The 17348-nt window shown below is 40.8% G+C and overlaps 1 long non-coding RNA gene across 4 annotated transcripts in view; it reads right to left on the reverse strand.

Annotated features, from left to right (window-relative positions):
- LOC308061061 overlaps window positions 1-17348 on the reverse strand; it is an 88557-nt gene that overhangs the window by 69469 nt on the left and 1740 nt on the right. For all 4 annotated transcript variants that reach the window (XR_013927076.1, XR_013927077.1, XR_013927078.1 and 1 more), the window contains exon 1: window positions 1-17348. This exon is cut by the window's left edge and continues 44842 nt beyond it; it is cut by the window's right edge and continues 1740 nt beyond it. This is a non-coding gene — a long non-coding RNA (uncharacterized lncRNA).

Genomic DNA, 17348 nt, shown 5'->3' on the forward strand with positions numbered 1-17348 from the left:
CTGACAAAATTCCCCAGTGTAAAATCCTTAATGCCTGCTTGCTGGCAGTGAACCCGCTCGGAGCCTTGACCGGGAACCCAGCTGGTTCTGCACTGCAGGTTTTCCTCCTCTTTGTCAGCTGGGGAGAAAGCCCCTTCTCTTGTTCCCATGCTTCCACAAAGACAGCACCTTCAAGGTTATCCAGGCATCTCTCTTCATATATGCTTATGAAAGAGAAAGTCAGCTTTTCTGGACACCAGGACTGGGCTGTATCAAGTTGCCAAGCCTTACTCATCCCACAGGGTACTGGGACATAGAGCCCAGCCTCTGCCTGTGGCCTCCGCCCACAGCTGGAAGGGACCTCAGGCACCGGTGGTGCAGCAAGGAGGCCATGAGGCATTGCTCCCAGTGACCTCACCGGCTGTTGAAGGAAGATGCCATGCTGCTTTGCTGCCCATTGCTGGCTCACAGGCACCACAGAGCCCCAGTAAGGTGAGAGAGAAACTCTTCTGCAGCCCCTGCCCATTTCTCTGCTACTGCTTGCCAACTCCATCACTGACTTCACCTAACCAGCCCCTCACCTCCTCCTCTGGTTTTACCTCCAACCTCCTAGGTTCCATTTCCATAATGTATACCCTTGCATTCCCTGCTTCCACCCTGTCCCACCTCCCCCTATACACTGAAGGACCTAGGATCCTGCTCAGCGGTGACCCTGGTGAATCTGCTGCTTTCCTGCCCTGGTGTTCACCTGTGGCAGCTCAGAACACTACCTGCTGCTCCAGGCTCCACCCCAGCCAGCCGTTCAACCAGCTGCCTTATTTCCAACTTATCCTTGGTGTCACCCTGCCAAGCTCAGTTTGCTCCTACAAACATCCAGAGGATATAGGAAACCATCCATGGGAACACCAGAAACCTGGCAGCTTAGTGTAGAAGAAATTATGATCCCCACTCTTTAAATCTTTGAACAATGAAGGGGAAAGGGAAGGACAAAAAAACAGAACAAACCCCAGTGATACAGTTGTGCCCTGTTCCTAATTGCTAGCAATTTGTGTTAGCTGCCATGGCACACTTTATGGCTGTTTTAGGATGTTTTCCATTTCCAAGAAGCTTGATCTGCTGCCCCAGCCATCAGTGCAGCATGGGAAGCAGAATGGGAGTTTAGCTGGGATGAAACAGGGATTGGCAGCAGTTGCATCAAACAACACACTGCTGCAACTGGAACAAGTAAATAATACATGTATATTGATGGGCTGGTGAAATGGTTGGGTTAGATGATGCCAAGGTCATGCACCATGGCTGCAAAGAAGTCCTGGGGTTTCACTCTGTCAGGATTCCCTGGTGATGGACTATCTTCCTTCACGCCCTTACCCACACATTTCGGGTACTGAGTCAGTTAAATGCTTGTTATAAAGTGGTCCTTGTTCTGTACTGAACTATGGCAGGATGTGTCGCAGCAAAGGTCAGCAAGCATGGAGAATATCCACAAACTCTGTACGTAGTGTCTCTCCCAGTAATAACGATTTCTGGGCAGATCAGTCCAAGAGATGATGTTTAAATACTTGAGATTAATTTCTTAGAACAGGCTTGCCCCATCATTAGCAACAAGTCAGCTAACCCTCAGATACGTATCTTCTCTTCTGCCTGCTGTGTTTGGGACTACCTGGACCCCACCACAGTGACGAAGCAGTGGCCGGCAGGGCGGCCGGCATCACAGATGCGAAGACAAACCTGAAGCTCATATAGCCTGAATGCTACAAGGTATGGAGCGACCAGCTGGGACAGTGCTAAAAGGCTGAGATGGGTCTGACAGATCATTAGCAACATTTATTCACAAAGATGGGGGATTAAACAAACCATGCCACCTCACTTGTACTGTGTATTGGCTAGCATGTGATTGCGGGGTAGTGGCACTTGTCTGGGTTATCTGTGGAAGAACTGATCACAGGTTTCATGGGTTTGCACTTCAGCTAATGATACTACAACCCAATTACACGCTGTAAATGTAAACACCGCTTGCGCGATGTGAGTTACATGGAGCTCCATGTGGGCCACATAACATTATTGTTGTTGCAGTGCACAACCAGAAAGCAGAATGCCACAATGTGAAAAACCTCTGATCTTTGCTCCTGACTGTATAGATACTCCACTGATCTGTGTGAGCTGCAACAGTTGCAGCTGGTCGGTATTTATTCTTCCCAGGCACATCCTTGTCAAGGTGGAAGAACAAAAGATCATCAGCTTGGTTTGACCTTTTCCTCCCTTCTGTTTATTTCTTTGCCAGGGCAGAAATAACAATTTGGAGAGATGAAAGTCTCTTTCCCTTTTCTTTTTCTGCTCCTTTGCTCATGTCTTGCCCCTCAAGTATCTCACATGAAGGGTGGTGCTATCATCAGCTTCATGTATTCCTCTAACAGTCGGGGGGAAGCACAGCTGCGGGTCTGGTGGCTCTCCCACCAAGTCAGAGTTACCTAAAAGCTTGGGGGTTTGCCTTCCCTTTCACAGAATGGCCTGCAGAGCATGAAGAGACATTCCTTCCTAAATGCTTCTCTTTTAAGTTTCTTTCTCTCACTGGGCACAATAACACCATTAATGTCAACAGTACAAAATAGTCACTAATCCTTTACAGACAATTCCAAAGTTGACAAACTCAACCTTTATAAAATCTCAAATCTGAGAATCTCAGTGAGAGATGAGCTACAAACTCAGCACCTAAGATGATAAAATATCCCTTGACATAAATTATCTTAAGAGACATACGGCTTAAAAGGTGTGGAAACAAATGGGGAACTGATCTGAAAATGTGTTTTCAAACCTGAGCTTGCTGGCTAAAACATATTGATTGATTTTTTCGCATTGATTTCTTTAAAGTTTAGCATACCTGAAATTAGCATGAGTTACATTTGGATTTGTTTTTGACTGATTCTTACTTCTGAGGTAATTTTGTGAGAAAGATAGCATACCGCATAGGTATATTTGTCCTCCAGCTACAGAACCCAGGAAACTAGCATTTGAATTATCTTTCTTATACACCTCGATATTGACAATATTATGCAAGAAGGATAGGGACTGCCAGCTATTGCGATTGTGGTTGCTGATATGTTTTAGGGGAAAATCCTATTTTCAGTTGTAATTTCCAACATACATCACTCCAGATAAATACTGGGCTGATATCATATTGAATTAATTTTGAAAAATTTATGATGACATTGTAAAGCTGTATCTGCTGCTGAGGCTAGAAAAGGTATGTATATTTGCATATTTGTGCATATTTTCTCATTATCCCTTGTCTTTTTTTGAAGCTCTGCTATCCCTCGGCTTTTGAGCTGCGCTAGGATTTTGGTAAAGGAAGGTGTCTCAGTGTTAGGAATGTGCTTTTTCCTGTTTTTATAGGAACTGGGGTTAATGACTGTGGATGAAGGGAGGGAAGCTGAATGGTTTTTTGAGTCAGGGCCTGGCTGAGCAAGGAAACTAGAACTATGAGTCAGATGGGAGGAGACTGGGGCTGGCTGGACTCAGAAACTGGGTTAGGAACCATTGGAAAGAGAAGGCAAGATCACAGGGAATGTTAGGCTGCATGGCACATCTCCATCGTCAGAGCTGGGAAGGGTTCAGGATGTCCATGACGTGGAGCAGGGCTAGTATATGGCAGAGTTACTTTCTTCTACCGTACACCTTGATATGGTCTTTCACCACATGATTTCCTACTGTTTTCTTCGTCAAGCCCCTGCCTCATTCACTGCACAGAGTGGATGCTATTCATCTGCTTCATTCTTATTATTCAGTGTAATGGCCCTACATCCTATTTACTGCTCACTATTCAAACCCTGTTCCAAAGATAGAATAATTAATTTCCTCATGGGCTGTTCCTCATGGGCACTCATCATTACAGTACTTCATAAATAGTAATTCATTCATTTTCACAACACTCATGTGAGAGGTAAGTTGGTGTTATTCCCATTTTTCAAAAGGGGAACTGAGGCAACCAGACTTTAACTAAGGCCAGCATTCACACTAATTATAGATGGTTGAGCTAATTCACTACACCCTGGTTTGTCAGAGTGCTCAGCATTGCACAGCCATGTATACCGTCAGTGCACAGCTCAGATGGAGTCATGAGTGGCACTTGGGAAGGAAGACTGCTGAAGTGACAAGTCAAGTGCTTTCAAAACATGGTAAGTTATCATAAATGAACAGCCTGGTCTTGGTGTTCCCACAGCACTGCAGCTGAGGAAGAGGCAAGGACAGACCCCTCTGTGCAGGGCAATAGTCAAATACATCAACTAGGAACTCATCCTTGCCCTTCCTTTATACCTCTTCCTAATCCTCCAGCCTTGCAACACATCATGTGCTGGTCTTTCTCTGCTACTTTTCCTAACTGGTCATCAGATAAGTCCATCCACATCATACTGAAGATAAACAACAAAGGGAGGGAAAATTAGGGCTGCATAAGCAACTTTGATTGTACCTATACCTTGGAAGCCTTATCATGTGATACCTGTCTTTTAAAACATGCTCTGTGTGTACTATCCTATATCGTTCTCTAAAAAGCAATCTGAAAACCCCACAGAGCTCCCATCGTGGTGGCTGAGCAGCAGGACTGAAATGTTCAGACTCACAACCCTGACCTCAGCCACTCAAGCTGGGAGAAGGCGACTAATGTTGTCCTGTATGCACACCAGAGCTTAAGGGGAATGAGGCACTTGTTTTGTGGTTGGTTTCATGGGTGCATAAGGGATGAACCCAGACACTTGGGGTCGATCCCAGGTACTGGAGATAAGTAGCCAGTGGCCCCTTCTTTCACCTTCCAACACCCTAACACTGGGCCAGGGTTTTCTGGTCCTGTGACCAGGAATCCCAGTCCCCACTCCCTGCACTAGTAGCCTGTGTAGTTTTTTCTCACTGGGATTCTCACCTGCAGCCAGCTCTTGCTTATCTCATTTCCATTCTCAGTTTCTCATCCCCTTGCTCCTCATCTTGGTTTCATTCCTTCTCCTATCCCATAGAGCAGTAAGTCATAAAGTTGCTCGCCTGGACTCCTTTCCCAAGCTCCTTGTCCTTCTGCACATGTGCTTCTTACCAAGCCAGGATGACAGTCTCTCTTCCACACTCTCAAATTATAGACATCTGACCTCAGGTTTCTGCCTCCACTTTCCCACAGTCCCATACCCCATGCCTAAACAGATGTAACCACAGCATTTGGGAGCAGCAATAGTGGGGCAAGTTTTGCTCAGAGCCTGCAACTTGAGGGCTGGCACATGCTTGGTACAGACAGAACCTTTGGAGGACACTGCTGCCAAATGCCTGAGAAATATCTTCTGAACTTGAGCAAGGTTAAGCGTTTGGCCAAAGTTGGTCTGTTTTCACATTCTTGACATCAGGGTAGGTCCCCTTCTATGCCAAATGTGATGTCCATGCTCCAAGGGATGGATATATTAGAGTTAATCAATTAAACGGTTGCAAAGACTTTTTTTTTTTTTTATGTGGGCACAATAATGTATTTTCTATAATCTTGTTCTTGGAAATTGCTGAACTGTTTTCAGTAAAATTTTTGAACAACAAATAAATCAAAGTAAGGCAGACATCCAGCATGGGGAATTTTAGTTGAACACTTAAAGTCTGGCACAGTTATATGCAACTGAAAAAAGGGTTTTATAATGGGAAGTGTCAAGCATTAAGTATAGGTGGCACTTCCAACTCTGCCTATAATACAGATTGGATTAGATGCCTGGTTCTGTTCCCAGGGCATCCTGGATTAAAACAACTGGCTCACAGTGGACTAGGAAGAAGTTCTTATTTTTCTCAGGTTAATACATTTGTATGGCGTTTTTTCCTTAAAAGAAAGAAAGAAAGAAAAAAAAAAGCCGTGTCATTTATCTAGAAGATTTATTTATTTACTGGTATTGGCAAGGAATGCATAATTTTCTGACAATATGGAATGGATGATTATGGCAACCAATTTTATGAGTCTTATAAAAGAGAGGCTTAATAATAAAACGTTAACAATTATAATTTAAAAATGAGTCAGCTACAGAGAAAACAAGACAAAGGCAAAAAGAAAAAAGAAAAAAGAAAAACCTTTCAGAGCAAAATGTTTTATTTCCATTTATTTCCAATGCTTTGCAGATGTGTGTGGGGCAAGTAGGAGGCTAATATATCTCACTTTAGCAGTACTAATTGTTTGCATTATCACAATAATCAAATGCAACCATATTAATCTCTGTGGTTATTAACTTGATTTTTACACATTAAGATTTAGATTTAATCCCCTGGGACCATCTATTAATGCTTTTAAAGTTGAAGGGTTTCAACAGTTTTAAGTTTTTTTCCCCCTCTTTTAGCTGCAGGCAGTAAAATTTGAACGTGTGTGGAGTTTTGTATTTTGCATTCCTGTGGGATTTTCAGAGACACTGCTGTCAAGGACCATGAATCATGTTAATACATAGCAACCTCTACAGCTATTAAAATGTCTGCAATAATGTGATTATTTTAAAACGGAAAAACTAATATCACATGTATTACTTAAAGATCAACTTTTTTTTAAAAAAAGTCATTGGAAAGGACTGCTTTTTGGAGGGGGGAATGGAAACGTTAGTGGGAGTAGGTAAAATGTGAAATGTCTGACCTATTGAGAAAAGAAACTTCAGTTCCTTTTACAAAACACATCCTTACTAAGCTTATAGTCAATGAAGCATAAAAATGGCCAAAAAAATCAAGATCAATAACCATGAAAAGCTTTTTTATTTTTGTTTAGCCAAATCAGAGTTACACTGACCTGCTGGAACAGTATCTGGTTTCATACTTTCATGGTCACTGAGTGATGATGATGACACCCAAACAGAAAACTGGCCATGGAGGTGTTTCTGTGAGATGTCAATGTGGAATGTATGCTAGAACTGAATAATGACATGAACTGGTTAAAAACAGTTTTCAAGGTGGATGTATCAGATACATCATTTACAACTTATACAAACAAGAAAATAAAGTGACCCCATGAAAGGAAATAATAAGGTGTTATGGAGTGTATTACAGCTCTACTTTTTTAAGTATTAACTTCAAAGACAGAAGCAATAAGATGTTGATTTTGATGTGAAAGAATACAGTTCTTCAGACCACATGTTTTGATTGTGGTTGATTGTGCACACCCCTGTTGCCTTTGCTCAGAAAATCCTCCTTTGGCTACTGGTTTTGCTGGGCAGCCTTCAAGCAGCCACCCCTCGATTCCACATCTCCAGGAGGGTGCAGAAGTGTGAAAACTCCACCGCCTCTCTGTTATTCCTGTATCTGTGTTCCTGAATGTCCCATGGCCTTCTCCTCCAGCAAATGCTCTAACCTCAGGTTGTTCAAGAGTTTAAAGGTGTGTGCTTGAATGAAGCACCACAGATGGCAAAAAGGTCTCTGTCCCAAACAGCAAATGAAAGACACCATGGGTAGGATGTAATCATTTTAATAGGTGGCCATTTAGCTAGTGTCAAGTGGTTGAATGGTGTTTCATAAAGCGTTAAAGAGGTCTGAAATATAGAGCTCTGGTCTTTCAGTACACAAGTGGCCAAACATTTTACTGGGCACTCAGACACCATCATGAGAGAAAGGGCTCAAGTGCCCTTGTTCAAGGTCAGGTTGGTTCCTCAGACAAGCATTTTAGCAAGCTAGTTACTGGCACCACATCAAATAATTTTAGATTATGGAATATAGGCACACCATTAGCATTGTTTTAAATTGCACTTTCTGTTTTGTAAAATCAAAAAGGAAATTTCATGGGGAAAAGAAGTCTCGCATTCATGCAACATTAATGTTTAGGGAATAATGTGGTGTTTTGCCATGTTAAAAGAATTATTACAAACCCTTCATTGAGAAGCTCTAGAGATCTCATACTTTGGAAAAGAGACTTGATAATTGGATGTGCAGGAGGGGGAGGAAGATGTATGGGGATGGTGTCACTTTTGGTGACAGCAATGAGCCTTTTTTTGTTCTTGTGAAAAAAGACCCTGATCTGGCCAGATTAGAAGCCTTTGAAAAATCTGAGAAATGGGTAGCTGCAGGTTAGCATGGGGCAAGTAACTGGAGCTCAAGGTAGAGCCATTTGCTCCTGGGGTCTCTGCCTCCCTGAGCTGAAGGGAGAATGCCACGGGCTCGTGTAGAGGCAGGCAGGAATGCTCGGAGGAGGCAAATTAAATCTGTACATGCCACTTCCAGTGAGTGCATCTTTTTGCATTTCACGGTTCTTTTTAATATCACCTGAGCACCCCGGAAATCTTCAATACTCTCAATAAAGAAGGGCCAGCTCACACCTTCCAAATCTCCACTTGGAAGTGGTCTCCTTTCTTAGTGCTGCAGAAGTTGTGGCGATGCCCACCCCCCTCCCACCTCGGCCAGCCCCCTGCCCCCGGGAACAATGGGGCCGAGCTGCCTAGGCGCCAGGGTGAGAGGTCACGGCATCCCACCGAGCTGCCAGATTTGGGGGCAAATCCCACGGCCTCTATCACACTGAGCCAAAAGCAGGTCTTCTCTTGCCCCCTGCAATCCTGGCAGGGAATCTCAGCAAGAGGAGCCTTGGAGGGATTTCTTCCTCAAAACTCACCTTTCACAGCCTCTCCCCCCCTTCCCGCCCCCCCCCCCCCCCTTCTTTTCTCTTTTCCACATAGAAAGGGACAAGACTGTATGGAAAATTAACTGCACTGGTTTACGGGTCACATGTGTGAGAGGCTGTGAGCGTTTGTGCACGGGGTCATTGTTGGATTTTACAGCGGTTGCTTTTATCCTTGGAACTGAAGCTGCCACGTATTTGGAGATACCTGCTTATTTTGTAAAGCTAGAGGTCTGGGCAGAGGAACCAAGAGAGTCTCTCAGCGCCACTGAAATACCTTGGACTTGGAAAGCTGAACGGAGTGACAGACTGAAAAAAAAGAAACAGAAAACATAAACATGTAAATGTGACATCTGCGATTCCACTTTACGGAGCGCTTTACATGTGTGAAAATAGCTCATTGTCTTGTGAAAGTGAGAACTTCAGGGTTGAAACCGACAGCAGAAATGAAGGGGACTTAAAAGGAAAAGCCAAGATATAGAAATGAATTTAAAAGAAGAAGAAAAAAAAAAAAAAAGGCTATGCCAACATTTTCCTGAATGATAGCAGAGATGTGTGCTAAAGAATAGGTGTTGACAGAAAAGAAACACAACCCTTTAATAAAAGAGGTGGGCAGGCAGACATATGAACTGCTGAAATTTCAGCATTTCAGAGTCCTGTGGGTGGAGAACACTGGAACACAGGAAAAACAAGTAGAAAAGATCTTAGGAAACCCTCACCTCCTAAAATTTGGCACCATTGTAGATGCTGTTTCACTTTAGAAAACAAACATATATATATACATATATATATGCACATAAGAATAACAAAGAAAAAAGAAGACGGGGGGGGGGGGGGGGGGGGCAGGGAAAGAGGAAGACACATTCATGCTTTGACTTCCCTTTCAGATATCCCCTGCACTGTGTCATCATAAATCTTGCATCTTGCTGCTCAGCTGAGGGCTCTGCTGCAATATTCCTTGGTTGCTTTGTTTTGGAATGCCGTTTGCACTGAATTTGGGGAGTTCTCTAAGCAGCTGCAACAACACTGTAATATTTCCTCACTGTTTCCTAGCAAGGCACGATCGAAACCCACACTTTTGGGGAGGAAGCACTGCTCTGGGTCCCTGTGACTCCCTGAGTCTGACAGCCTCTTGACAGTTACTAATACCAGCAGAGTGAACGTGTGTAGTCTACTTGCGAGGTTTGTGATGGAGTTTTGATTTCTTGCCTCAGAAATGCATTTTGGCTAGAAAACAAGTGAGGCATACAATTCTCTTTCTTGCCATATACGTATCAGAAGACTGTTACCCGTGCACCCTGCTCACATTAGGTAACTGGGCTGCTAACATTCAGGAAGAGATTCCTGCTTATTGGCTATTTAGTCGCTGAGTGAACATGAGTAAAAATTACAATTTTCCTGAAGAATGTGAACTCCGTGTGATTCTGTCCTCACGGAGGCTTTGTAAAGGGTGCTAATTTCCACAAACTATGCTTTATTTGTCTTTCTCTTATGTATGTCTTTCAATGCCTTTATTCTCCAGGGGTCACGTCATTGTCTTCTGAAATCTTGAAAGATCTTGCTTACATGTGAAAAGTGGCTTTTTATGAAACACACAATTCAGAAATGAAATCTAATCAAGGCACCTTCTTCTTCCAGGGCAGTAAATTGGTTGTGATAATTTCTGTGTATTTTTCTTTTTTTTTCAGTTTTATAGATGTAAAAATAATGAGAGAGACAACATCAAATTCAGAAAAAGTATTGCTTAATATTCATTCAGCGGGCCTGACATTTGAGACATCTTGATAGATGATCCAAGACTCTCATGGTTTTTACTGTCTACCATCCTTCTAAGTTGTTGAAGACTTATCTCCATATTAAAAATTATCTTCAGGATATGCCTTTTTTTTTTTTTTTTTTTTTAATTTTGCTGGCCAGAGACAAAAAATTTTAAGTCTGTTGCCAGAATATTTTCCAGTAATACAAATTCTTAAGATTAAGTCCTTGATTCTGCGGTAGGATACAGGCTTTGCCTACAGCCTCCAAGCAGACAAGGGGCTTTGCAGAGCTACAGGCACCCAGCTGCCTTTCCAACTCTTGCTGGATTGGGGCTTCTATCAAAAGCAAATCTGAATTTGTATTTATGTTGATCGAGAATTTTATTTCTGTTGCAAGTGGAAGAAAAAGAGGTCATATTTTGATGAAGATGTGAGTGCTTCTGCATGGTATCATGTGGTACAAATTGACCGGAAGTAGTTTCCCTCGCTTATTCTGGGGCTTGACCATGAGAAAAGACTTGTTTCTATTGATATTGATAAGACTGTTCATCTGAGTATGGTCTGATAAATGCTACAGAACATCCTCCAAATCCTCTTTATGGAAGATTGTATTTCTTGTATGAGGGCCCAATCCCCCTCTTTGGTGTAACTTTTACTCTCTGGCTTCTCTAGGAGGGAGCGGTTAGCTTACAATAAAACCTGGAAAACACACTCTGATGTGGGTTCTTTGAAATGAAAAGATGTTTTGAAACATACAGTTGATCCTGGCATCCTGACAAAGTGTTTTAGGTTGTAAAAAGCCACTAAAATGCATTGCAACAATGATGATGGTTAATTTCAGTCCTAAAGAGAAATAGTTAATGGATAATACATATCACTGACCAACTTTTAAACTCACAAACTCTGCTTCTAGGTTTCTCTCGGTTAAATGAAAAGACATTTAAGCAAGTGATTCTTCTTTTTTAACATCCAAGCCCTTGGAATATTGTCTTTATGGATACACTTCAGAGTTCAGCTAAAAGATCATATTGCTTTCAAATGGCCATAGTAAAACCAAGCATGCCTGGAGGAGAATTTGTAAGCACAATTATGTTTGCCATAGAGTTGCTAGGTCAGTGGGCGGTATACGATGCACCCATCTTTCTAGGAGCAGTAGGATTTCCTGCTGTTTTTTTCAGTAGTGACCTAGAAGGAGGTTAATGATTCCAAAGAATGACTTTTCCCTTAGGGAAAATTTAATCTTCTGACCTTTTTCTCTATCTGTCCATTCCTTTTAAGTCACAGACCCCCTTCATTTAGCTTACATCAAGCTGTTTTATTTTCTTCAAAAACATGGTTGAAGTGATTGCTTTTGCTTTCATTTAACCCTTGAACTGGATGCATTTCCAAACCAAATCATTGCCCAGAATATGGAGTTGCTTGTAAGCATTTCTTTCAGATTTCTATATTTGTCTTAAATGTGATTGTCAACCCTCAGAATCACTTTGACAACTGACTAACTTTGAAAATGCATGCCTTTAATGTACTCTTGCAATCATCTCTGAGATTTGCTTTAGAAAAAGAACATGACAGGAATAAAGCAGCTATTGGATTTTTTTTATTTTTTTTTTATTTTTTTTTCTGAGTTCTATCAACATGCTGATGGAACCAGAGTACTACAGAAGGAAATTTTATTTAAAATACATTCACCAAGACCATCATGCCATTTGGGGGATTAAATTTGAGCTCATAAAAAATATCAGCATTGCACAGTCAAACTGTTCGAGTGTTTTGCTTTGTCTGAACTGTGCAGACACTATTGAATCAAATTTGTTGTCAGAATACGGTAAAATAAAATTGTAATTACTTTATTATTCTCAAAGGTGTTGACTCTGGGGTGCAAGGAGTTCTGGAGGGTAACTGGAAACAGAAACTGCCTTGTGCTTAAAGCTGTCAGCTTCCTTTTACTCTGCAGCAGACACTGGTTTTGTCTTTATTGTATTACTCATGGTTATTGCCAACATAATAATTCATGAATATTCCTTCATTTTCAGAATTATAATTAATGTTGGATTTTGACATTATGACAAAGTAGGGAGGCTCGGCAGCAGAAACATTCAGCCCTAAGAACAAAGGAATTGCCATATTGGAACAGACCAGTGGTCCATCTAGTCTGGTATCTCTCTGCCTCTCATACTGGCCAATGCCTGAGGCTACCGAGGAAGGCATAACCCCCCCTAACGCACCTAATTGCAATACTATACCACAGAGGGAAATTTCTTTTCAACCCCAGCTGGTGATCAGCTTATGCCCTGAAGTATGAGGATTGATAGCCCTTATAATTTTTATTCTAGCTAGTGTGGCTGCAGATGCTATACTTAATCAAATAAATGTCTAATACTTCGGTAAAGCTAAGTAAGGGCTAAATACTCTCATCTCTCGGGAAAAATCCCAAGGAAGGAAAAAGTGCTGATAAATTCCACAAGGAGAATCACATCAAGTTCCCACTGCTTTCTCCCGTCTCAGGGGATTACAGTTTGCATGCTTGTGGAGAGGCTGGCAGGGCTGGAAAGAACATCAAGCAGCACAGTTCTGGGCTTCGTAGGGGAGTTAGGCGCCAAGTTTGGCCACTCTGTCCTCCTCCCTCATTCTGTCCCTTATCCCAGACCGAGAGGGCTGTTTGGACTGAGGGGTGGGAGTCTGGGAGACCTATAACAGCAGCTATTTGGATTTTTGCCTGAAAAAAAAGCAGTGGTTTCAAAGGGGGAACTGACTCGCACAGGATAGCTGTTTCTCAGGTCTTCCTTTGCAACCTGAGATGCCCTTTCACCAAACCTGCATGTCACTGGCCACATTATCTTTGTGTGGAGGAGCTGCTGAAGAGTCTCAGGGAACTGGAGGACACAACAAAGAGTTAGTCCTCTTCTTTTAATCTGTTTTTGGTTTTGTTTTCTAATATTTTATTCCCTGCTTTGTGTTTCTTTTGGTGTTTTGTTGTGGGGTGTTTTGGGCAGTAATTGCCCCAAAGCTGTTTTCCTCAATCCTATGCAGCAGCAATACATCCCACAATTTAACTACATATTCTGTTGAAAAAAAGCATCTCCGTATATCCATTCAAACGTGCTTCCCAGTTATTTTTTGTGAAATGCAAAAGGAAAGGAACACCTGGGCTCTTCTGTATCAACTGAAATTTTATGCAGTCCTAAACCTCCTTATCCTCTTCACATTTCTAAATTAAATGATCCCTTCTTTTAAATCTGCTTCCTAACTCTGTCCCATCCCCCATTTCATTAACCATATTTACAAACATTTTTCTGTATTTCCTTGGTTTGCTGTGTCTTGCCTATAATCCACAAAGTAAAATACAACAGAATGTCCAGAAATGCATCTTTTGTTTATGAAATTGCGTAGTAATATTTTATGTTTAACCATCTTTTTCATTCTTAGTGTATCTGAGTGTCTTCTCTGCTTTTGCATGTTTTCAAAGCTCCTGCAATATGCTGGATAGCATTTTCAGTGAATGATGCCTAGATTTTCCTGTGCTAATTAATAGCCATCAGGTCTTGAAAATATTTTCCAGCATGCACTCCTTGGCATTAGACCGTTTAATTTTACATGCCATCATGTCACCATTTTATCTTAGTTCACTGGCTTGCTCTGAAATTTCTTCAAGTTTTGCCTAAATTTAGTTAATAAATGGCCAAACACTGTCATGAATTTTCCTGCAATGGGCATTGGGTGTAAACACTAGAAAGCAGGCTGTGACTGTTGTAGTGAAAACAAATGTTACCATCTTCATTTCAGAAGCTTTTTTTCAGGTTTGCTAATGAATAAGTTGAACAAAACCATCTTTATTGCCGCTATTGATCCCAGGGGCAATTCAGAGTTAACCTCTTTCTCTGCTTCAGCTGACTACCCATTCTACTGCAGTACCTAGAGAAAGGGATGCTCTCTAGTCATCTAAACGCAGCTCTGGAACCTGGGTGCTCGTGAACTGAAGTCCTGGTTCTGACACTGCTTGCTTTTACAATTATAGGTAAGTTACTTCACCTCTAACATAACCAGCTCATTATGAAGTTGTGGTCATCTGCCAGTGTTTATAAAATGCTTGCAGGGAGCAAAATTCCAATTGTTCTGACTTTTCAAGTTTTGTTTTCCATCTATTATCCAGGTTTTTTTCACCACTGATGGACTTCAGTTCTGGAGCTGCTGTATTTTTCTTGCGAGAGACCTTACCATAAGCTTTTGGAAACATTAATTAAATTGTACTTTCTGGTTCTACTTTACCGACCACTTAATTAACTCTTTCCTGTAGTTCTAGGAGGACTGAGAGAACGCAGGTTGAAACCTTGCAGCTTTTCCTTGCTGTGTGCCTAAGTATATTATTTTTACTGATTCTCCAAATAGTTTCCTAGCACTAAAGTAAGACTTACTAGTTTATAATTCCCACGATCATCATTAGCACTTTTTTAAGAGATGGGTACAGCCTCGGCCACTCTCCAGTCCTCTGGTACAGTAGCTGGTTTTAATGATAAATTACATATTTTTGTTAGCAGCTCACTTGCAATGGTCTTCAAAGCTCTTGACTGAATACCATCAGGTCCTACTGATTGATTGCAGTTTAATTTCTCAGGTTGATCCATTACCTTTTCTATTTCTGATATTCCTATTTCTGATAGTGCCTCACTTTCAACACCTAAAAAGAATAAAGCCTGCGTAGTATTGCATTCCTTTTGTTAAAGAACAGTGGAAAGAAGCTGTTCGGCTGTTTTTCTTTTTGTATTCTGATTGTCTAATGCAGCTAAGTATAAGGAAAAAGAAATTGACAGCAAATTTTTTTTTGTTTGTTTTTAAACATTTGATTACCAAAAAACCCTTAAAGACATGTCAGAGATTTGTTAGGGGATGATAGCGTCAGAAGCCCAGAATTTTTAGTTCATTTATATTTTCTACTAATAATGAATCATAGTTTACAGTGGACTGCTATGGAAAAACTGCCAAGGGAAGAATATAGAAGGTTTGGGGGGATTTTGGTGTTATTTGCTATAGCTGAGCAGAAGAATAAAGAGGTACTTATATTACCTATAGTACCGGAATCTAGAACAGAAAAAGAAATCAGAAGGCAAGCTTTTGCAATGAAATAGCCCACTGACAAGTAAGCAAGCAGAGAAAAACAAAACTATTACTATTCTTACATGAAAATAAGAGCAAGAAAGAAAAGTATAATCAGTGTTGATTGGTAGAATATTTCTCAACTCTGCATATTTCTCTATGCACCTCCCCACTCTGCCCACATACTTATACAAATCTCTCCTCTGTCTGCTTCTATTATTCACAGTGCTCTCTGTCTAATTTACACTGTAAGCTCCTCAGGTAGGGACCGTGTCTTTTCATATGTCCATAACGTTAAACACATGCCAGTCAAAATGTTGCAATTACAATAACTGAAGGTCTTTCTATCTTTCTTTTTTTTTTAGTTTTTCTTTCTTCCTTCCTTCCTTCCTTTCTTTCTTTCTATCTCTCTCTTTCTCTTTTCTTTTTTTTCTTTCTTTCTTTTTTTTCTAACAAATGATGAGTTAAAATCAAAGGTAATAATTAGTTTAAAACAGCCTTCAGAGGCAGCCCCAGAAAAAGTGACCTTTTGAGCTACAACCGAACTAACCAACTTTATTGTGTCTTGAGGTCAAGGCTCCTATTTCACATGACTTGAGGGTCTTTACATGCATACTACCCTGTAGTAAACCACACAGAAAGTTATGATCAAGTAGACTTTGCACTTCAGACATCTATGGAGGAATAGCAACAAGATTCAATTCAATCTGAGCCAAAAGTAATCCAGAACCAGACTCAGGAATGCAATGGAAAATTCCTAAAAGATTGGAGATCAGATTTAAAACACAACACAAAAAAAAACAACCAGAAGACTGGCTAATGCAAAGCGAGAGCTTTGGACTGGTCCTGAGTAGGTTGGACCCTACAATTACAACTTTGTCACCACAGTTTGAAATCTATTAAAGGGATTTATGTTTTGCAGCTGACATTTAAAATTAAGGATTTATTGGACCGGGAATGAATATTTCTTCTGCAATTAGTTTTTTGGAGGTCATATTTCACAAACTGTTATTTTTCTGTTTTATCTACTGTAGCAAGATTTTGTATTGTTAGGAGATTTGAAAAATATAAATACAGAAATCATTTTATTCATTGTAAAGAGACTCCCATCACGAAATTGCTGTTGAGTTGCATCACATAACATTTTCACTAGGTACCTAATATTTCCCACTTGTATATGCTATTAGGCTGGAGCAAGCGAAAGTGAGTGACATCTGATACTATATAACTCATGCACCAGTAACAAATGGGGAGTTTTAATTCAAGATTTTTTTGCTTCTCTTACATGTGGGCTATTTTTAATTTGCTTTTTGGAAATTTATACACACATTTCTGTGTATTGGTAGAAGACTATGAAAAGCTGCATGTTTTTCCATTCTTGTGCATTTATAGAGATGGATTAAACTTCACTGCAGCTGATTTTTTTTTTTGAATTCTTGAACTGAAATTAATTACTGGGAAAAGGAAGGGTATTTTTCAAATTAGGACAGTAATTAATTTAAGACAGTTGTTTTCCTTTACCACTATTCTAGCCCAGTCTTCTCAAAAACAAAGAAAAAAAAGATCATACAATCATATTTACACAATTCCTATTTAGCTGTCTTCTGTGTCGGAGCATTCATATGCAGCAGCAGTAAAGAAAATTGGGATATATAAATTAGAGGCTGGAGTATGATTTCTTAAAGCATGGCTCTGTCATTAAGGAATAGACTCAGAGAAATCAGATGCCATTAGTGCCTGGAAACTTCAGGCTGTTATTTGTGCAGGTCTAACTGTGAAATGGTGAAATGTAGTAAACTTCACGTTACAGGTCATCTTTGTGAAGGCGTTAGGTGTCCTGTTCAACTGTAACTTCATTTTGCTCGGTTCCAACTTAAACTGTTGCACACTTCTTCCACAGAGGGAGTGAGAAAGGATAGCTGAAGTATTCTAAAAAT

The sequence above is a fragment of the Falco punctatus genome (genome assembly GCF_963210335.1).
Source record: "Falco punctatus genome assembly, chromosome: 3".
NCBI lineage: Eukaryota > Metazoa > Chordata > Aves > Falconiformes > Falconidae > Falco > Falco punctatus.